Source organism: Toxotes jaculatrix, chromosome 17, assembly GCF_017976425.1.
Source record: "Toxotes jaculatrix isolate fToxJac2 chromosome 17, fToxJac2.pri, whole genome shotgun sequence".
Classification (NCBI taxonomy): domain Eukaryota; kingdom Metazoa; phylum Chordata; class Actinopteri; family Toxotidae; genus Toxotes; species Toxotes jaculatrix.
The window spans coordinates 23,090,618-23,113,001 of NC_054410.1; the positions used below are offsets into that span (position 1 = coordinate 23,090,618).

The 22,384-nt window shown below is 40.7% G+C and overlaps 2 non-coding genes across 2 annotated transcripts; one reads left to right on the forward strand and one right to left on the reverse strand.

Annotated features, from left to right (window-relative positions):
* Positions 1–1,939: 1,939 nt before the first annotated feature.
* On the forward strand, positions 1,940–2,021 carry trnas-gcu. Its single transcript has one exon. It is a non-coding gene; the product is annotated as a tRNA-Ser (tRNA).
* An 18,898-nt stretch (positions 2,022–20,919) lies between these two features.
* trnal-caa lies at positions 20,920–20,992 on the reverse strand. Its single transcript has one exon. It is a non-coding gene; the product is annotated as a tRNA-Leu (tRNA).
* Between the last annotated feature and the right edge of the window lie 1,392 nt (positions 20,993–22,384).

The window sequence follows — 22,384 nt, forward strand, 5'->3', positions numbered from 1 at the left end:
GATGTTGCCACATCATTGGAAGATAAGTCTGATTTTTTGTGACTGTTCATATTTCTCATGTTATTTTTTTAATGATGATGATGATGATGATGATATTGTGTTCCCAGACCTTACCTGTGAATGCAACCAGTGTACAAGAATCTCCTCAAATGGAAGTGTGTTACTGTAGTCTTGTTTATGGCGGCTCTGTGGTCTGACCTAAATCACTGCAGTAAGCAGTAAAACACCTTCCTGTCAAATGAGTCTCAGCATGTGTATGATTTTATGTCAGATTAAATTAAAGTAGTCCCTCTGAGGATTCGGTACAAGCCTGGACGCTGCATTGTGGATACAGCTTATTACCAATCCAGTTTGGGACAGATGAGACACTATTCAGTGGGTGTTTGTCTGTGTGTGTATGTGCGTGTGCGTGTGTGTTTGCTGTGTAGTGTATTTCAGAAGATCCGGAATGTCACTAACCTGCTTTTGGGCTGACATGTGAAACCACCACTTGGCCAGAAGAACCTGCTGCTGACTGGTTCCTGGCTGATATAGAAACTCACTCAAATCTGACGGGTGTGTTTTTGCAAAGTGATAGCCACCAAAAGAGCCAGGGCGAGTATTTTAACACCAACCCTTAGGCCTGTCTGATCTCAGCCTCCATCATCTATCCCTCTCTCCCTCCCTCCCTCCCTCTATCCTTCCCTCCCCAGAGCTTCTACACGCGGCCTCCAGTGGTTTCTGTCTCCATCTGGGCCTGATGCCAAAGGCCTCACAGGCCCGTTCTAGTCAGGCTGCAGCAGCCCTGCAACCATCCATCCCTGTCTGCACTGATCTGTAGGGAGGTGTGGATGGAAATAGCAAGGGGAAGGAGCACAAAACCCTAAATGCACACAAAAGGGCCTCAGAGGGACAGTTGTCATTGGCATTATAGACCTCCTCGTGATGCACCGGGAAATATCAATCAAAGCCTTATTAGTTACGCTGGGTCAGGATCAAAGAAAGCTGCACAACCCTCTGAGGCAAGATGATACAGTCTGACTTTGGAGCTCCAACTCGGTTGAGAGATTGACACTGTGGCCCAGGCCTCACATGCTATGAAATGTTTATTTTAGAGACAAATTAAAGTTGATGTGTAGTTTTATGTCAAAACATCAATGAATTCCTTTTGCATTTAACCCTGTGAGACCTGAACTATGAAAGAATGGTCAGAAAATTCTAATTTTTCAAATATGAACTCTTTATTTGTCCCTGTGACAAAATGTAAAAAAAAAATAATTTAAGAAATAAATTCTAATTATATTTTTTGTTTGTATCACACATGTCAAAACATTTGGAAAAGTGAGGGGGGTCCACCAGGAGTCAGTATACGAGCATAAGAGTTCATCTAAAAGGGTTAAATGCAAAGTTTATGCTTGATGGTGATGCAATGAGTCCCAGAAATGTGGGTATCATATATGATACGTACGGGCTCACAGGGTTAAACACCAAATAAAGGACAAGCTTGATATTAATCATTGTTGCTGTAGGTAGATTATTATTTATAATAATTCAGTAATTAGCATTTCATCAACAGAAGACTGAAATTCAGCTTCCATCCTTTCCAGTCTTCTATACACAAACACAACAAACCCATGGCATTAGAACAGGACTCCTACCTACCTGACTCTATTAGACTGAATAAAATTTGGATCTGGCCCCAGCTGGGTCTCAGGTCAGGTCTTGGTTACAAGGAACCAACTGCACCCATGAAGACTATGGTGCAACAACGTGTGCAGAACTGTGACATATTTGGTCCTGTGATCAAAACGCTCTTTCAAAGTTTCTTCCTTGTGTGGTTGAGAAATAGCTTTAAAGAACATGATAGATTCATCCTGTATGTTATAGGATGTTACATTATTTAACGCTATCTCAACAATTGTGTATTTGTTCCTTTTGTGCAAAAAAAAAAAAGAGCAAGGACGAGGTGGCCGAGTGGTTAAGGCGATGGACTGCTAATCCATTGTGCTCTGCACGCGTGGGTTCGAATCCTATCCTCGTCGCATGGGAATTAAGTTTGTTCTGCCATGTTTCTGTGTCAACAAACTGAAGGCCCTAGCTTTCAGATTTCTCTTTAGCAAACTGCTCTGTGCCCTAATGTGATGCTGTGAGTCTGTAGTCACTGACTGACGCACTGCTCCTGCTTACTGTGCCATATTTCCTCCTGTTTATTCCACACAAAGTCAAACTGTAAAATGCAGCACAATGCTTTGTTCCAGTGTTCTCCAAACGGCCCAGAGTCTGCAGGTTTTTATTCTAAGTAAACACCAGCACAGCTGATTTCACAATTCAACACATCTACAACCACACAGAAGGAACTCATCAGAGAAAAGAGCTGATGTAGGCCAGGCTGGAATGAAAACCTGTAGACCATTCACTCTGGATAGCACATGGTTGGAGATCACTGCTCGAGTCTCAGGAGGAATTGAGAATCTATTTTTGATACAGTAAGTACGACTCTTTAGTGCTGGCCTGAAGTCCTCTGAGTTTAGCCTTTGTCCCGTTCCCTGGAGTCCAGATGTGACCCCAGCTGGATGTGACCATTCACCAGCCCATACTGTCTCCACGTGTCACACACTGCAATGGCATGCCAAGACCCTTGGCCCTGTCGCAAGACACACACACACACATTGGCCCAGGGGTCACCTCCTTCCTACAGCGGTCAGGTTCCAGATGGATTGTATTTCATCCAGACCTGCCACTCTCCATCTGAGGCCAGTGGCATCCTCCAGTTTACAGGAAGTGTGTGTGTGTGTGACAGTGAGAGGACAGATTTTGTGGAGGACCTAACATGTTTTGTATGTGGCTTTCTTTCTCTCAGATAAACTGAAACCAATAGTTGTTCAGGAAGAGAGAGGAAAAGGCCCAAACTGAGTAACAGCACAACTGTCTTTCAGCTGATGCAGATACTCTCACACTATAGTGACCAGATTTTGTCCCAGTAAGACTTTTTAGAGGATTGGGGTCTGAAGTCTGTTAGTCTAATCACAGCTCTTCTCAAAGATTCATTTGGAAAAAGCATCTAGGATATCAGCTTTAGATGTGAATTAACGTGTTTTTGGTGAATTTGTATGACACTCTCCAGCATGCCGAGAACAGAAAAATATATGAAGCTATGCTCAAGTGTTTCAGGTCTTGTAAGTGGCTTAGATGTTTTGTGTCCAAATCTTTTCTTTGTATGCATCTAATGACGATGGCTGATTTCACTCAAAGTCAACATGCACTGTCTCAACCTGATGTCTGATGTAGGACACAAAGCTTCTCCATTTACTGCTTTGAATCTGCACTAATCAATATTTGTACATTAACAATAGTTCAAATGACTGTGTGTAATGTGAAAAGTGATGCTTTTGTGGACAAACTGACAAACTCTACCACCAACTCTGCACTTCCCTTTAGCTGTAACGAGATTTTTCTGCTCATTTCAATGCACAAGCACATGTTCCCTGAATTCACAGCATTCACAATTGTAAAGAGTGGTTATCTGAGTTATCACAGCCATGTGTGGAGTTTGCATGTTCTCCCTATACTTGTGGGGGGTTCCCTCCCTTTTTGGAACTTTTTTGGCTTGATTTTGTTTGTTGAAGTGAAAAGCATAAACAAAGAAAATGGAACTGGGGCGATGGAAATCCTCTCTGCCGGTCCCAATCTCAAGTATGGATATTTCTTGTATACAAGTGGAAATATTTTGTTTCATCTTTTGGGGCAGAAGGTCAGAAAGTCATTCCAAAACATTAGGAATCAACCTCTGGGGACCATGATTATCAACAGCAAATTTAATGGAAATCTGGCAATTAGTTTTTAAGATAACTTGTTACTGCCCATGATGTGACTGAAACAAAGAGAGAGACCAGATGTCAGAAAAATCATTAGAAAATATCCTCTGGGGGTTGTGAATTCCTGTGAAAAATATTCTTGGAACTCTTTCTATGTTGTTGATACAGTTGTTGTTGAGATACCTCTGTCTGTACCCTAGTATTGGACTGGCTAAAAATGACTATGTGTGGGCATAAATTAAAAAAAAAAAAAAAAAACGCAACACACGTATCTTCTATTTCCATTCAACAGTGAAGGCTCAAGGCCATCAAATGTATTCCTCGCTAATGGGTTGAACATGCACATGCATACGTCACCTGTTCCATCTCAGAGATGGACAAAAGCATCCATGCTGCACTTGTCCTTCTCATCAACCCTCTTTTTCTGCAAACTCATTATACTCTGCCTTTTCTGCACTGTGTGTCCAGATGGTGAGGCGTCTTGCAGTCATAATGCTGTGGTAATCCCCCCTGCACATGGTGCCCTCACTCCGGTAAACACTCTTCCTATTGTTTCCAGGTCTTCCTTCACACCCTCGGCCCCACTGGTACCTCGAACGCATGGCCTGCAGAGCTGAACACGCTTCATACTGTACATGTAAATATGCCTGGTATCCTCTCTACAGGTCAGCGGAAGTCTTCCTTTGTAATGATGTGATGATGTACAATATACCAGTGTCTGTTTGGGATGATGAAAGGTTTACAAAGCTGTTTTGAGAGTGAAATGGTGAAGAAGAGTTGCAGCGGTCTATGTGTTTTGAACCTTATGAGGTGAAAAGTAGCCTAAGAATCTTCAGTTGTTGTCACTTTAGCCCACTTCTTTATAGATCCACAATCTTTCATCACCTTTAAAAACTCCTTTGGCTGCTGTTTAACCGTCTTTTGACTCCACCCTAGAAGATATTCTTTCCAGCTCCAAGAAAAAAAAAAAAAACAACAACTTTGAGCCCACAGAAAGTATTTTGTAAGCAAATATTTCTGAACAAATGATGCCCGGCATGTCATCAGTATATTTACGATGGCTCAAAGACATGGCTGTGTGGGTCTAATTAAAAATGTGAAAGGGTTAGCAGCCTGCCGCTCGTTGCCAGCTCTTGGCAGCTCTCCTGTCAGGCAGCCAGCTGTTTAGTCTTGCCCTGAATTATTGCCAGACCCACCGCCAGGCATTGTGGGATTGGCAGGGCCGGGTGGAGAGCTATTGTGTTCAGCCACTGAAGGAGAAAAAAAAAGAAGAAGAAGATGGAAGACGAAGCATTCCCCTCCTTCGAGTTCCCACAGACAAGCAGGACTTTGCAAGTGCTGCTGATGTGCAGTAGAAAAAAACTCACAACTGAAAGTTCAGTAAACGTAAACAAGTTACAACTTTAACACTCTGTGCACATCCTCTACAGTTTGGAAAGATCTGTTTGTAGAGGAAAGTAAGGTTTCTGTCACACATGTGAAGCAACTTATCGTATGACACATTAACATTTAGGCACAAGTGGCCGATTTCTTCCCAAAATTCAAGGCACACTGCAGGGAGACGAGTGAATACTTTGGTCACAGGGTTCAGTCATCATCAGGCTCCCTCATTACACCTGTGACATGCTAATGAATGAACACTGTCACATTTGGTGACCTGCCTCTGATCAAAAAAAAGACAGCAAAGACTGAAAATATATACATGGATTTTGTTCACCTCCACAGTGATGCTTGTGGTTTGGTTTAGGCAACAAAGGCACTTTGGTAACAGTTGGTTAAGGTTAAGGAAATATTGTGGTTTTGGTTCAATCTAAATATAACCATTAAAAATGTTGTGCTGTGCTGTAGTCACTACAACAGGATATTTTGGTGGAAAATATAATAAGAAAATAAGAAAAAAATATAAGAATGAGACTCGTGTTCAGTATCAATGTGTTTGTGCAATGTCAAACACATAAACACAACATATCCTCATTATATTAACAGAAAATTGAATCTAGTCACAATCATGTGGAGGTTTGAATTCAGCCAGTGCCTCTCTGGAGTCTTTGTTAATGATTTCAGTTTGACCTGTGCTTTTCCTGCTACAACATGTCACAATGTCTACTGTTGAAAAGGTGCAATTTTAGTTCTGACATGTTTGACAGGGAGGCTTTCAAACAGCAGTCAGACTATTACTGAATTGTTAAATTAGGCAACAATGAAGAATGTAAATAACTAAATAATAAAGAATTAATTCTTGGGGGTAGGTGTACAGGATGTGTAGCAGATTTCTTGACCTCAGTATTTGTAAAATCATGGCTATATGGCCTAGCTGTCTTTGGATTTCAGTCTTATTTAATTTTAACTTTTAATTGTTATTATTATTATTAGTGTTAGTAGCAACATCATCATCACTATAATCACTATCATTATTGTTATTAACTGTTAAAGCTGTCCTTATATAAATTGTACCTATTGTACTATATCACCAGTCTTAAAAAATATCTTGTGAAAAAAGTTGGAATAAATGGATGGCACTGTTTCAGAATGAGGAGGTGAAAGTGTCCTGTTGCCTTTCTAACTAGCTGTATCACTCCGTTGTAATCTATCCATTAACAGCCCCCATCATCACATTCCTGCCTCTGTGGGTTTCAGCCTCCTCCGCCGTGCTCTCTGATCGCACTGCCTTCTCTGCCCCGTCTCGTCCCACTTTGTTTGTGTACAAATCATTATTTTTGCTAAGCATACAGGCCCAGGAAGCATCTCACAGAACCCGTCGCCGCCATCGTCTCCTTCCACCAAGGTCTGCCTGCTCTATGTTTTTCCTCCTCCTCTCTTTCAAATGGTGCTTTTGAGTCTCAAATTTTGTATTGATGAAAAAATAACAAAAAAAAGAGAAAGCAGAAAGTAGTGTTGTGCGCAGAGAACAACCAGCAACAACAAAGAGTAAACACTTCTGTTATCTTTAACATAAGAAGAAGTCTTCCTCGTTCTCCTTTTGTCTTGCTCAGGAGACACTTCCTCTCCCTCCTCCTGCTCTCCTTCTGTCTTTCTCACTCCCTATTCTGCCTTATCCTCTCTTGCTCCCTTCTTTTTTGTTTTCCTCTATTCAGAGGCTCATGGGCCAAAAGCTCATAATCATTTCAAAGGTCCTTTAAATATATAATAAGAGTTCTGCATTGTGATAAACAACATGTCACAGGGAGAATATCAACATGGCTCCTGCGCACACACACACACACACACACCACCCCACACACACGCACGCGCACACACACGCTTTTGTCTTGACACAGTTGTGAGGACATTCATTGACATAAGGCATTCCCTAGCCCCTTATCCCTTAACCATCACAACTAAATGCCTAACCCTAACCCTGGCCTAAACCTGGTTCTAACATGAACCCTAAAACCAGGTCTGAACCCTCAAACAGCCCTTGGAAGGTGTGAGAGTGGGGTAAAAAAACAATGATGGTTTGAAACCAAAATTTATCCACATAACCACAGAAAAAGCTTGTACAAACAGAGACACACAGTATTTTGTGTAAAACCGGGATATTGCTTCCCAAACCAGTATTTAGCTACATTAGGGGGATAGCCCTTTCCATGTGATCTACTAAGAAATCTATTTGATCCACAAAACACAACTCAAAATATAACAACCTGACAACATGCATCATTATAAGGACTGGATGATTAGGTGCAAAAGCTCCACCAATGACACAAGTGGACATTATAAGGACCAACTCAGTCTGTTAGGACAATGGATATATAACACACAAACATGCCACTGACGTGCATAAAAGGATCAAACGGCCTGTAGATTAATACATAAAGCGAGCAATGTCTTTTTAAAATAAAACTAAGACTCTCAAAGGTGGAAAAACAACAGAGTGAGACTAGAGAAAAACAAAAATGATTTCTGTGAATCACTGCAAGACCTCTACCTGTCAATCTGGGTTGGCACATGACTAAGTGACGGGGGGCATATTCATCAGGATTAATCCAGGTCTCTGTGATGACTTTAAAAAATAAAAAATAAAAAAAATCAATGTTAGTCTTAATAAAATCCTGGCAGATAAAAGACTTATTGGCAAGGGATCGTACATTAAGCAAACAGAGAAGAGCTGTTTCAGCAGAGCGAAGGAAAGAAGTGGCTTTAACCGTGATGAGATTGTTTCTGTGTGGACTGAGTACATTTGGTTTTACACACTACCTTTCAGACATCCTAACAGGGATGAAGGAATTAGAGAAGGAGATAAAAACCAACACCAGCAGGACCTGTACTATCAGAGACATGGCTATGAAGTCCAGAGCTAGAATGCTGGGCAGGGTCTTGCCAGGGAAACAGTCGATTATGGCTATAGCAATAAAAAGATAAATTAGTCTTCCTGTTCCTTTGCTGTTAGGATTTAAATAATTGTTTAAAAAAAAGATCCCACTTGGTCCAGGAATTAAAGAGCAGCAGTAAAAAGACAACAAAAAAGTTCAGGGCTTTTAGTTATGGTGGGAGTGGGGGCCAACAGCACACACCTTCTACCCAGGCTTTCAACTGTGGAGGCCAGAGACTCAAGTTCATATTGTAATTTAATCGATTCCCTGGACATGACTTCATTCGTGCCGACATGAACTATTACATTGTGGATAGAGGGGTGAACGTAAAGGAGAGACAGAATTAATTCTACAAAATCCTCTCACCTCCCGAAAGACAGAGTGTAACAACTTCAGGGAGCTTTACACGTTTCATGATTGATTCAACAACAGCTGAATCCACTCAGTTTCACAGTTTCCACTGTACATGGAAAGCTTTGGATGGAATTGTGGGCAGAGAGTTAATGAGCAAGTTGAATCCAGCTGCCGCCTGACTGACCATTTGAGGACGCAGAGGTGCTTGTGGGGCAGTAGTCACTGAGCCGATGTCGCAGAGTGGAACAGGTTGACATCTACCTGCTGTAGGAGTGATAAACGAGGGGTCCCGATTAGGGGTTGAGGGGCTGAGTTGCGTTTTCTGGTGGCAGACCCGCAGACAGACCACAGCAGGGGGACTGGGGGAAAACACCAAGTGTGTCACAGAAGGGAACAGAGAGCGTGTTACAACCTTTGACTACAGATGCCCAGGAAGGGGGAACAGGGTAAAGTCTGGCCAGGAACATCAGCAGGAGTCGCTGCAGCTCAGGGCAGAGCCAGAGTTTTGTGGAGTTGACGGTAGCTGTCAGCACATCAATGGGACAGGGAGAAAACTTGCTCACTCTGCTCTCAAACAGGAGCCCACAGCAGTGGTTAGCTGAGGAGTTCGGTCTACTGCAGACAAACCAGCTCAGGTAAGGTGGCTTCCCCTTGCAAGCAATATTTGGCTGCGAGTAGGGAGCACAATCCCAAAGAAATCAGCAATATCCAACAGTTGAGAGACCAGCAAAGGAAACAGAAATGGTAACTGTGCTAGCTGGTTACCTCAGCAGCTGACAGTCAGATATAGGATGTCACAGATTTAACTGGAATTAGAAGATGTGACTGTTTACGTGCATCCAGTCTGATCTTGTAATAGACATGATACACCAGCATATACTACACAATGTACAGTCAGTGAAGAAGGAGCCAGCTGAAATTGTTGTAGTTTTCTTGTCATAACATAATGACAGCCTTCTTCTCCTGATAAAGACACATCACAACAGAACATCCGAACTAAGTCTCTTATGTTTCAAACAGCCACCAGCTAGAGAAGGATGCTCAGAAGTCTTGCATTCATAAAATACAATACAGACTGTGCATCTAATTTGTGAGTACTGAGTGTTGGTGAGTCTATTTACTGAGTGTCTATACTATCGGACCCATTCTAAAAATGTTGTAACTGAGGGAATCAGATGTTGTGGCCACCACAGCATTGACAAAGACTTTTTCAGTTAAAATCTCAAGGGGAAAAAAAGAGTTTCATCATTAAATGTTAAATTTTGCTCACATTTTGCATTTTTTGCATGTTGTGAATCAACAACACAATTATGCATTTAGGGAATGAACAGCTGATTGGAGGAAGTAAATTAGGCTTATTTACCTCAATGTTTCACACACAACTATCCAACTAAGGAGCAATACAGCTTAAATGCCCCCCCCCCCAAAAAAAAAAAAAAAAAAAATCAATCAATCAATCAAAAACTAGGTTTAACTGCTAAAACTTGTGGCTAGACTAGTTGTTTGTGGACTCAAAATAAATGTGGAACGTTGATATGATTAATTCTTCATGTGTAGGTTTTTCAGTCTGTGGATGATGTGAACACACTCTTCTGCTCAACATTTCAAGTTCATTCACATTATTTTGTGTCAAAAAATTGTCTTTGAAAGCGTGTGAGACACTGAGCTGTCTCCCTCTCCTCCAAATGTCAGTGAGAACAAGACTTTAAACTGTTTTCTGATGGTGATGGTGATTAACTTGTGTTGTGACATGTGCTAGCTCACACATGCCTGGTGTGCTGACGCTGTTCAGCAGCCTTACAAAGGTCACCTGTGCCCACTTCACTCATTCAGCTACAATGCTTTCGACATACATATGTATCTGTGTAAAGGCCAACTTAGCACCAAGTGAGAGCACATGCTACACACAGTTTCACCCTCTCATCTCCAACATGGCTGACCAGGATGTTCAGGAACCATGTATTTGCTTTAATCACTTTGGATGGTCAAACATCTAATCTACACTCAGCTGGCTGAAATATGCACCAGTTTACTATATTTGCCATAAATCTGTTATTTTGAATTATTGGGGCATTTTTTAATAATGTCTAAAGAAATAAAATGAAATTTAAGATATACTGTAAGGTAAGTCTTATTAGAGTCATTTTAGCCTGGATTAACCAGACAGTCTGTAGGCTCTGCTCTAACTGAGGTTTTTATTCAACTTATCTGCAGTAAATGTTGTGTTAAAGCTTTGGCAGCTGAGGTTTCTGTGTCGAGATAGATTTGTGTTAAAATTACACATAAAAAAAAATGGAGACCATAGTCACCCAATCAAGTGCTGGTACACTTGACGAGGTGGTGTAGTACCAGGACCCATCTACTTCTGGAAAGCTGCAGTTATTTCAGGCATACATGGTTCCTGTTCATTTTCTGCAACAGCAAAGTTAGGTAACTGACAGTTGGAGAACTCCAAGGAATCACCCATGCATGCAAGGACATATACTTAAATCTGAAATCAGCTGCTGATGCTGATTCGTCCAAACCTGCAAACTGAAAAGAATAGAAGATCTTAAACATGCTGGATTAACATGAATGGACTGATTGTCACTTACTTTGTGGTGTTTTATTCTACATGTTACTAATTATTCATGCTATTAAGCTCTGAGGGCTGGGCTTCCTCCTTTTGCTCAGGGTGTGAGGTGTCTGGCAGGTGTGGGGATCCTCAGTCAATGATGGAAAAACCAAAAAGGGGTGATTGAGAGGAACGACATAGTCCTCCAGAGAAAGCTACCAGTCCTTAGGCCTCTATCCATGAGCAGGGTGGAAACACTTCCATCTTCTTCCACTGATGCCGTCTGATACCCAGTATCTTCAGTGCTCTCCAGAGGGACTGTCCTGGGAAACCTCTTGATCCAACCTCCATGGGCAGTAACTTTGCTCACCCCTTCTCCGACAAACAATATATTTTGTTGTTTAATTTTGAGAACCTGTCGGCAGAAATATATGTCAATTATAGCCTGTTGTAGAGATCCTTACGTGTTGAATCCTGGTTCATTGAGGATCCTGTGGTTGGAGAAAAGTGTGTCTCTGCCTCCGTATGTTACAAAAGGGTGAGTCTGGAGAAAAAACCCTTGAGTTTCTTACCAATGATATTCTCCACAGTATTTCTCAAACTCAGTTGTAGCTCCTTGATATACATAGATGAGACATTGTACAGTCTATATTTGGCCAGTCAACCACAAGAAAAATACACCATGGATGGCTGTTAAAAGAGACTAATACTTACACACATTTTTAAAATTCATCATATAGCCATAATGCTGTATATGTTCTTTTCTTCTAAAAATTTACTATTAGAGTAGAGTAACACTGTGTTGTGAATAGGAATCTAATTGTATCAGACTGGATAATATTAGATTTTAAAAAGTATTGTGGATGAACAACCTGGTCCCATCCAGAAATCTCTCCAGATAACGTGGGTGTGGTTTCGACAGCTTCTCTTTGTTTTCACAGATCTCTTTGAATCCAGTAATGAATCTTAGCTCAGATGTACTTTCTTGATTCCTTAAGACAGGATTAATGATGAAGGAAGATATCCCTTACCTGTTTTTCTTTTTTCTCCTTCTCTTCTGACAAGCAGTGAACAACAAATGGCACAGTAAAGAGTGGATGAATTGTGAAAAAAAAAGCAACATCTCCACTTTAGATGTAAGCAACATAACTGGATATTAGAGTGGAGATGGGGAAAAGATGTCACAGATCAGTCAAGGAGGATATGCATGTGTGTGTGTGTGTTGGATGCATCCCACTGTCTTTGTAAATACAGGCAGTGTTCAGGTTGTGGCCTTTCACAGACTGACAGAGTCTAGATTGAGCTCTGAATCTAGAGGAGAGAAAACATCATGGAAGGCAATGCAAAGGCCACATACACAGTCGGTTTCACAGGAGGTAAGTCTAGGAAACCTTTAGGTGCTGATACATTTGTGAAAACTGATTAAAGGAACAAGAAATAGCTGATTATTTAGTCAGTCTCTACCGACTGATCCCATTTTTGTTACTGTTACTGTTTCCCTACCTAAAGCATGTCTAAACAGTGTACCCTGACTGTTCAGTTGCCATAATCCAGATGAGAGATGAGGTTTAAATGGTAATATTCATCAGTTGCCTTCAGTTGTTACCAAGAACTCATGGCAATCAGACTTTACGAGCAGCAGCTTGGGCTTGGCAGACTTTCTTGGCCTAGCGAGTGAATGGTGTTGGGACTGTATGCAGCCTGAGAGGAAAACCTGAGGGTACTGCTCAGGACTGAAAAAAAAAAAAGTACTGCCACCTCCCAGGCAGGTTTTCAGGTTAAAAAGCAAAACAAAACAAATCCTTAATCTTTTTTTCATATACAATTAATTCTCTATTCTATTTAAATCAGCAACATTTAGCATGAATTTAATATGAGGCAACAAAGGACAGAGCTCTTCTTAATGAAGAGGCAAATAATGAGGTTTCGTCGTAAAGACTAAGATCTCTACTCAGCTAAAACTAAACTAAACATGATTTAGTTTGCTGGTTAGTGGCATGTCTGGTTTTTTTTTTTTTTTGTTCGTTTTTTTGTGTAGCCTCAATAGTCCCTGTAAACATTTGTAAACTGGACATGTAAGAGTTGTGTAACAGTCACCTCACTTCCTGTCTTTGCTCTTGTCTAATTATTACAGCCACTAGAGGTCAGCTAACAATAAAACCTAATGATTGGACTTAACACGACGCAGCACAGACGAATTAGAAGATTTTTTACAGCCTCAGTGCCAAAACTCTTTTAATATAATTTTATCTTTGCTCTGCCTCAGTGGCTGAAGAATGTGTTTCGGAGAAAATATATTTTATTGTCAGAATATTCACAAACTCTTCAATCCTGACAGAAAAATGGTTGCCCTGATATTTCAAGAGTGGAAGAATCAATCTATCATCACCTTTACACCTCCAGTTTGGCCATGAACAGTCCCGCACTCTCTTCTTTCAATAGGTGGTTTAGGTGTGTTATTTGAGTGTTAACATGATGCAATACAGGAAATAATAACACACTGAATTTGCTTTCCCAAAGCTTCTCTGAGCTGTAAATGTGTGCCAACCTTTTCGTTTCTGGTAATAAAGTTATTTCCTGGTTGCTCATTTTCCCTTGAGGGAATGTTAATAGCTGTGTTATGCTTCTGATTTTTACAACCAAAAATCTTCTCCAAAGGTTGCATTTTCTCCCTTTTTTTTTCACCCGAAACATGCAAGCATACGGCACAAAGCAAGACAAAATGTCTCCCTTTAGTTGAAATTCTCCACCATTTGTTTCTTCTATGCCATCGAGCTCTCTCCACAGTCACAGCTTGCAGGGCGGGATCGAGGTTAAATTTTGTCAGTACAAAGTCATTTAGCCAAGAGGCACATGCTAAAAGATTTATGGTGAGAAACAGTGCCAGGGGTGAGCTTCTCAATTTCCTCCAAACAGCATCTTTCTGGAGAGAAAAAGCTGCTTCTCTGCAGCATGTTTACATGCAAACAGTGTCAGGGAGCTCCGAAATGTTAGTTAGGGCAAAGCCTAACATTTAGATGGAGGGTGACACCCACCAGGCATATGAACAATGTGAAGCCAAAGCTGCGTATACTGGCTGAGATGTTTGTTTGGAAAAAAGAGGGAGTAAGGTAATACAATGACTTTAGGAAGACAAAAGTGTCTTTTTTTGTGGACATGTGTTATATTGGTAAATGGATAGCAAATAACCAATAAAGTCACCTCATTTTAAACATATTTGTATAAATGTGTAATTGTAAATGTCATTGTTCCCTCCCTGGCTTATGGCTGTTAGCTTTATCCCTTTTAAACTCTCTGACTTTCCGTACCTTATATGGACAACACTGTAAAGGCAATTTGCTGTTGGTCAGTGGTGCAAATTTGTAAGTTCAGAAAAGCTAAACAGAAGGGATTGAGCCAATTTCAGATCACAACTTGGCTGATACAGATTATCCTTTTACAGAACTCAGTTGTTAGGCCCATATTCACCCCCAGACATCCAGAAACCAAGCAGCACTACAGAGCTAAAATGATAAGTTTATTCATTGATTAGTGGACCAATAATAAATAATAAATAAATAAATAAATAAAATTAATTTATATAACTGATCATTTGTTTTAGTCTCGATTTGAGCAAAAATAACAAGAATTCACTGTTGCAATTCATTGTTGATTGCAGAACCACACTTCTCCTGTGATGGAACAATATGACCTCCTCAAGGTTTTCTGTGTGGTAATTACTTGACACAGAAAAAAAAAATGAAAGCAGTTTAATAAAACCCAACTCACTACAACAGGTGAAAACAATATAAAATAAAACAATGTAGGTCTTAAAACTAGATTTTGACAAAGGTTGCCTCTACAACACTAAGGCCACATGACTGGGAAGGTAGGGGATCCAATACACAGATAGAAAAAGAACATAAAACTAAGGTGCAAAGTAAAATTCTTACCCAAACAGTAAACGTCCATCACACATTACAAACTTCCTGCTTCAACTTTGACCAAACTTACTGTACTTGTGCACACTTATCACTTCCCCGTACATTAGAAGCACCACAGGTTCTAAAGAAGCAGATACTTCAGCCAGATTATCTCTGATTGTCTATGCTAATTTGTTTGGCTTTGACCTTTGACCTCGGGGTGTGTTTAAAATCTGTCTGATTATCTCACTGCTCATGGTTGTTGCTTTACTTCAATCAAATTATAGCAATGTGGCTGTGATCCAGGATCTTAGGAGTTGAACCTTAAAGTACACATTAGCTTTCTAGCTAATGTCTACTACTACTGCTTTCTAGCTAATGTCTCATCTACTACAAGGGTCATGTGTTGTGCTGCACCTTAGCTTAGCTGTAGCACAAACAGACATTTTTACATGTCAGCATTGGTCAGTTCAGATGTTAAATGTTGTGGTCCTTGTACTTCAGAACCACTGCTGAAAACACACTGTGTTTATGTCTCAGTGTCCCTGCTGACTGAGTTGTTTTGTATATAGTAATAATTGTGCCATGCATGCACATCACCTCTCTGTGGTGACCAGCGGAAAGACAAACTTGTAAGAAACACAAAGAAAAAGATGAGCAGGTCACAATGCATCAAATTTAGCGTGTGTCTGTGAAACACAGTGCCAGTGCGACCACACTCTAAATTACAACATCTTTGTGAATGAGCTTGTCGGTAGTTTGAAATTTTTTATGTCTGAGTGTGTGATTCCATGCCTGAGCATGTATAGTACATCTAGGTAGTCCTCACCCCCACCCCGACACGCACGCAGTGTGTGTGTTTGTGGTGTGCAGAGGTATGCGGCTGGCTGCTGGCTGAGGGTCGGGGGGGTCCGTGATTTCACAGGGATTCCACTGAAAGGTTTTAATTAGCCACTGACTTGGGTCTTGGCAGCCAGTGTGGAGATGTTTACTGAGGACCATAAATCTGCAGCGACGAGGATGGAGCCCCACCCTGGGGCCCCGCAGACACCCAGCCGACCCATCCATCCACACCTCCCTACACCACAGATCCCCAATGCCAGCCTTGACAGGGACGTGCTGCACTTTCTCCTGCTTTCTCCAACACACAGAGACAAATCACATGCAGACATACACACATGCATTCACACAGGGGACGTATTAGAAGACTTCTGGCAAGCTGATTTTGAAATAGCATTGCATCACTTTCACTAACTCACTGCAGTCCTCTCTGTCACACCCTTACTCATTGACTGACTGGTTTATCACTCACTCACTCACCGTTAGCCTGTCTGTCCTCCAGTGGTTCTTAACAGAAATGGTAGTGTCTTCAGGTAAAGCACTGAACCAGGATCAGTCCCTTACTTCTGCTCAAAGTAATTCTATAGTTACATCCTTCTCATTGTATGCGATTTCCACTGTCTCAGGCTCCTTCATATCTTTCTGTTGGCTTTCTTCTGCCTTCTAAATTTGCCTTGCTTTCTTCGTGAACACACCTTAAAGGAAAAATATAGTATATTTCAAAATTCAATATTTCAGTCTGGTGCATTTTCTAAAAAATGTGGTCTGTGAGACTCTGCGGGTCGTGATAGCTTTGCGCTTGCCTGTTTTGTTGTAGAGATTCTGGAAAATGAAGATTCATGCAAAACAATGTATACCTGGGCAGGTTGCATAAGAATCATGTAGCTTTTCAAATAAACGTGATTTTTACAGGAATCGTTTCACAAGTCTTCACAAACACTTTTCACTGAGTCTGACTGAAAGAAAAGCCAACTGTGGCTGAAGCATAGAGGTTTATATACAAGCACCTCTGATGTCTTCCTCAGTTAGGGCTTTGTACGCATCATTCTGAGACTTTGTGGCCTGTTATGACTGATTCATATTGTTAGGCTTTGAATTACTGAATAGACATATTGAATCACATTTAATTGTTCAAAGAAAGAGAGATTCCCATTTGTGCCATAGGTGAAATTTTGTTTAAGATGATTGATTTATCAGGTATCAAACTGTACCAGTGGGTAGATGGATTACATGCCCAGTGTTGTAATAACTTTGACTTTGCTGTGATGCTTGATTGTGCTTTCTGGTCAGCCACGTGCCACTAAATGTTTTCTTTTTTCTGTGGGAGCAGAAGTGAGGATGAAAATTCACCGTGCGTTATTATGACAGCATTTCAGGTGGATTTCTTCTTCCTCCTAAGCAGATGAGGAAGCTTCATCTGGTAGACTGAGGCACAAAGCCATTAGCATACTTATGAACTTTCACACTGTCTTAATTCTCAAATTAAACACCTGCTTCATTCTGCTGCTGAGGTGTTTCTGAGCACCATCTCTCTCTCTCTCTCTCTCTCTCTCTCTCTCTCTCTCTCTCTCTCTCTCTCTCTGTGTCTCTCATAACTTTTCCTCTTCTTCCCCTCTTTCTCTCTCTACTTTGTCTGTCTTCTTTTCGTCCTCCCTACCAGGAAGCCTGAGCCTGAGAGTATATTCATCTCTCATCTTTTCCTGTTTTGTGATAGAATTTTTACTGTGCATTGTATAAAATAAAATAAAATAAAGTTGATATGTGTCCAAAACCCAAAGCTTTTAAGTTTACTACCATAGAAAACTTACTATCCTGTCAGTTGTCTTATTGATTGATCTCCACTGTGACCTCAATAATATTATATTTCTTTTTTGCACATTTCAAGGGACTTGAGTATTTTGGGAAGTTACTGTATTGTATTCCTACCTGGCTTTGGATTACTGTGTAGTGACTTAATTTCACACAAGAGAAAAAAGTTGCTAATTTGAAAATCATTTTCTGAAAATCACATGAAAACCAAATATTTCCCATATAACAGTTGGGCTCTTTGCAGCTTTTCTAGACTTCTTATTCCAACTTTGCCACATTGTTTTGATTAATAAGAAAAGCTGAATGGCACATTTTTATAACATTTCATATCACAAAAGTTGTGTCATTGCCTTTACACTGGTTCATTTTCATTGTACACAGGCTGTCAAGAATGCCACACTTCTCTCAGTTCACTTGTCACAGATGTCAATTTTTTTCTCCGACACAGCCTCAAACATTTATACCTGCCATTGGCCCTATGTGTTTTCTATGTCTCCATGGTGACTGTACTATACGGTACCATAAAATAAAACATGACCACCATTAGCTGACACTAAAGAACAAACAATCTCACTTCTACCAATGATCTGAGCAATGCAGTCACGCTTTTTGAACCTTCTCTTTGCTAATGCTGTCTTTGTTTCTGTCCATAGTATAAAACTCATTATATTAATTTAGACCCCTGCTACTTAAAGAAAAAGCAGACAGCAGCTGAGATGCCACAGTTGGAAACACTGATCTTTCATGCTATGATATAACAATGACACATGATTGTACTCAGTCCTGGGACGTATACTGTATGTCTTCCTGGATGTCTCTATCTAGTCTGTGACTAGAGTGGTAGCGTTCCATTTTGGGCTTTCAGTTAAGTACAGTGATGGGTTTTGAGTGAAGTGCCATGAAATTTGGTATAAAAGGACCAAACATTTTGCTGATCCTCAAAATTTTCTTCTAAGAGGTGGAAGTATCCACAATTCCACTGAAATATCTCAACATCTACTGGACTGGAGCAATATTTGTTACAGAAGTTCATGGTTCCCAGACAATGGCTCCTGTAGACTTTGGTTATCCACTGATTTTTCCTCTAGCGCCACCATGAAGTAGACATTTGTGGTTTTCAGTGAAATGTCTCAACGAGTACTGGATGGATTGTTGGTAGATTTCGTTCAGACATTCGTGTTCTCTGCAGGATGCATTATCATAACTTCACTGATCCACTGACTTTTCATGTAGCGCCATCATCAGGTCACAATTTATATAATTTTTATATTCAGGTTCATGACCAAACAGCTGCAAAATTAATAACATTCCCATCAGCCTTAGCTGTACTCTTTTCAGTGTTATTTGGCAAATGTAAACATGCTAACAGAAAATTAAAAATTGGCATTGAACCTGGACCTTTGAGGGGTATTATTAGTAAGTGTATTGTTAATCATCACATTTTAATGCTCATCTCAATCACCTTTGGTAGTTTGTTCCAATTAGCTAATACTGTGTTACCTTTTGTCTGCACAGCCCGTTAGCTTTAATTGTCCATAGTCAAGTCAGTTTTATTTATGTAGTGTTAAATCCTAACAGAAGAGCAGGTTTAGACCTTACTCTGTCAAATATCCATCCATTTTCTGTACAGCTTGATCCGTCAGGGTTGCAGGGAGCTGGAGCCTATCCCGGCTGACAACAGGTGAGAGGTGGGGTACACCCTGGACTGGTCGCCAGTCAATCGCAGGGACTGTCAAATATTATTCATAAAGGTCCAACACTTCCCCCATGAGCAGCACTTGGTGACAGTGGAGTGGGAAAACTCTCTTTAACAGGCAGAAACGTCTGTCTCGACCAGCTGGGTTGAAAGAAAAAGAAGGAGGAGACAAGAAAGAACAAAACTACAGGAAAGAAGCTGACTTAGTAATATGTATTAATGGGATATAAAGGAGAACAGATGGAGAGGGAGAGGAGGAAAGATTCAAGATTCAAGATCTTTATTTGCAATTTGTACACAAACACTCAGTCTGGGCACATAGAAATTCTTGTGCGTTAGTCAGGAGTCAAAACTTCAATAAATACTGTAGAAGTGGAAAATAGAAAAATAAAATAATTACACACTATAAAATAAAATAAACAAAAAAAGAGAGCTCTGGCATCATGGGAAGTCTTTTGGCAGTCTGAGTCGATAGCAGCTTAACTAAGGGATGGTTCAAGGCAAAGATCTGGCTCTCATTCTACTTTTGGAGACTCTAGGAACCACAAGTAAGCCTGCATTCTGGGAGCACATAGTGTTTCAGTGGGGTAATAGGGCAAAAGGGAGTTTTTCCATGCCACTGTCGCCTTAAGTGCTTGCTCTGGGGTCAGGCTCTGGGTCTCTGTAAAGCGCTCTGAGACAATTTCAGTTGTGTAAGGCGCTATATAAATAAAATTGAATTGAATTGAATTGAATTACTATGAGCTCTTTAAGATATGATGGTGCTTGACCACTGAAGGCTTTTTAAGTGAGGAGCAGGATTTTAAATTCTGTTTTGGATTTTACAGGAAGCCAATGTAGAAAAGCTAACACAGGAGAAATATCTCATGCTCACAAGCCAGAGAAGGAACAGCAACAATCCAACCTGGAAGTAACAAAAATAAGTTTCTGCATCTTTTTGAGACAGGATGTGCCCGATTTATTTACAATGTTCCGTAGATGAAAAAAGCAGTCCTTGAAATTTGTTTTATATCATTAGTTGAGCTTGGGGCCAATTATAATAACTTAAGTTTTTTCTGCTTTTAATAGCAGAAAATATCAGACTTACCTCACCCTTCTTATGTCTTTGTTTTATTATGTGTTACTGACACTTTTTTTTTTTACATTTCTATAAATATATAATATAATGAAATATAACATATATTAAGGTAGAAATAATATAACAATATAACAATATAATCATTGATATTAAAGAGACAAGATATTCTTACTACAAAACAGGTTGTAATGAAAGGAGTTACAATAAATGCCCCAATTTATTAGACCATGTTTTATGGGAAAATTGTGTACGAAGTGTATGATGTTTGATAAGGGAATTACCAGCAGGCTAATGATAAATAGATAATTCCAGCAGGTGGGTACTAAAATTTTATCAGCATGTGTTTCTCAGTGTCTAGTATGCATTTTTGTATCCTGTAGGGTACGTTGCTCAGAGCAAATGTGTCATGCTGAAGTGAGTCATCCTAAGATAAATGTGTGCTGATGAGATCCCTGTCATGTCATCATCTGCCGCTTATCTGGGTCCAGGCCCAGGTTGCGGGGGCGACTGCTGCCCAGTCCACAAAGCACCGAAGTCCTATGGCACCTCCACGGATGGTGAGCCCATGGGAGGTGGTGCCGCCCAGAGTGGGGTTCAAACCCACGATCCTGAGAGATTGAGTCTCATGCTCTACCAACTGAGCTAACCGGGCAGCACCTGATGAGATCCAACCATACTCAATTATGGGAGTGAGCGAGGAACTTGTTTGGGAATAATAAGCCTACTGAAGACCAAAGTCCCTCCTCCACCTTGCAGCTGATATGGCCACTCTTACAGTGAGGAGGGAGACAAACCAACCTACCCTGACCTCTTCTGTCACTCTTTGACCCAGAGAGAAGGAAGAGACTGAGAAAAAAGTCAAAAACTAACTAGCTTCTCCCACCAAATATTTCTTTCCAACAGCAGCTTCTTTTGATCAGTGGCTCCAGAAGTAAGACAAAAGAAAGAGTGACATTCCCAAACCCCAACAAGGTGCTCAAGCACAGGCTAACTGGGCTGCAGAGGAGCTTATCTACAGACCATGATGACCAGTTGAACAGGAAGAGGTCGTGGAATGACTGCATGGATCCCCAGAGGACTGGAGGTGAGGAAAACGGTCACAGCAGTGCAAAAAATACTTATTATAACACATCATATATCTGCTGACTGTCTCACCTGTGGGCCTAACCAGTGAGACAAAAAACTCCAGAAACAGAAGCAGACACACCTGACAAAATGACAGACCCATCCTAACAATATACACAGCTGACAACAAATTTCAAAACACCCCCTAGAAAGATTCTAGAGTGAACCATCATTTACTCTCTCCAATGTATATGTGCACTAAGCACTGAAGTTCATTGCGAAAGTAACTAGTCTCTATCCCGTGTGTTTAACCCATCCAAGCCAATTCTGGATATGCCAGAATTACAGACTAAGAAACAAACAAACAATGCGCTTTTGGGTTTAGCAAGCTGAGGTTCTCCATAGTTTTGTCATTTCAGGTAGATCTCCCAACCCTTATACCCAAAAACACATGGGGGTCATATGGGGTATAGGTTTGTAAAATCACTGTTTCTCACAGACAGAAGGACACACATGCTTAACCTTTAATACCACAGATGTTTGAACATTCATGCTTGGACACATTTATTCTGTTCAGGATTTGACTGAGTCCATCATTCAAGGTGACTTCTCAAACACCATGGCCCCAGACTCCATAAAATGTGTGTTTTCTGATGCTAGACTACAGTACATTTTGTTATTGCCTTAAATCAGTTCAACAGAGCCTCTTTAAAAAAGATGATATGTCTGTTAGAGAATAAAAAATAAACGTCAAGAGGGAGGCATCCTGACACAGGAATGACAGATTTGGTGTGCATGTGAAAGCCCGGCAGGCAGTAATGCTGTGTGCGAAGGCAAACCTCATAAAAGGAGTGGCGTGCAAGGGAGATGGGCTCCGTCGCCTGCGGGGTACTAATGGCAGCCGAGAGGCAGCAAAGCCTGAAATAAGGAGATACTAAAATTTATGAAAAGAATCAGCCATCCAGCCTGATTACCACTC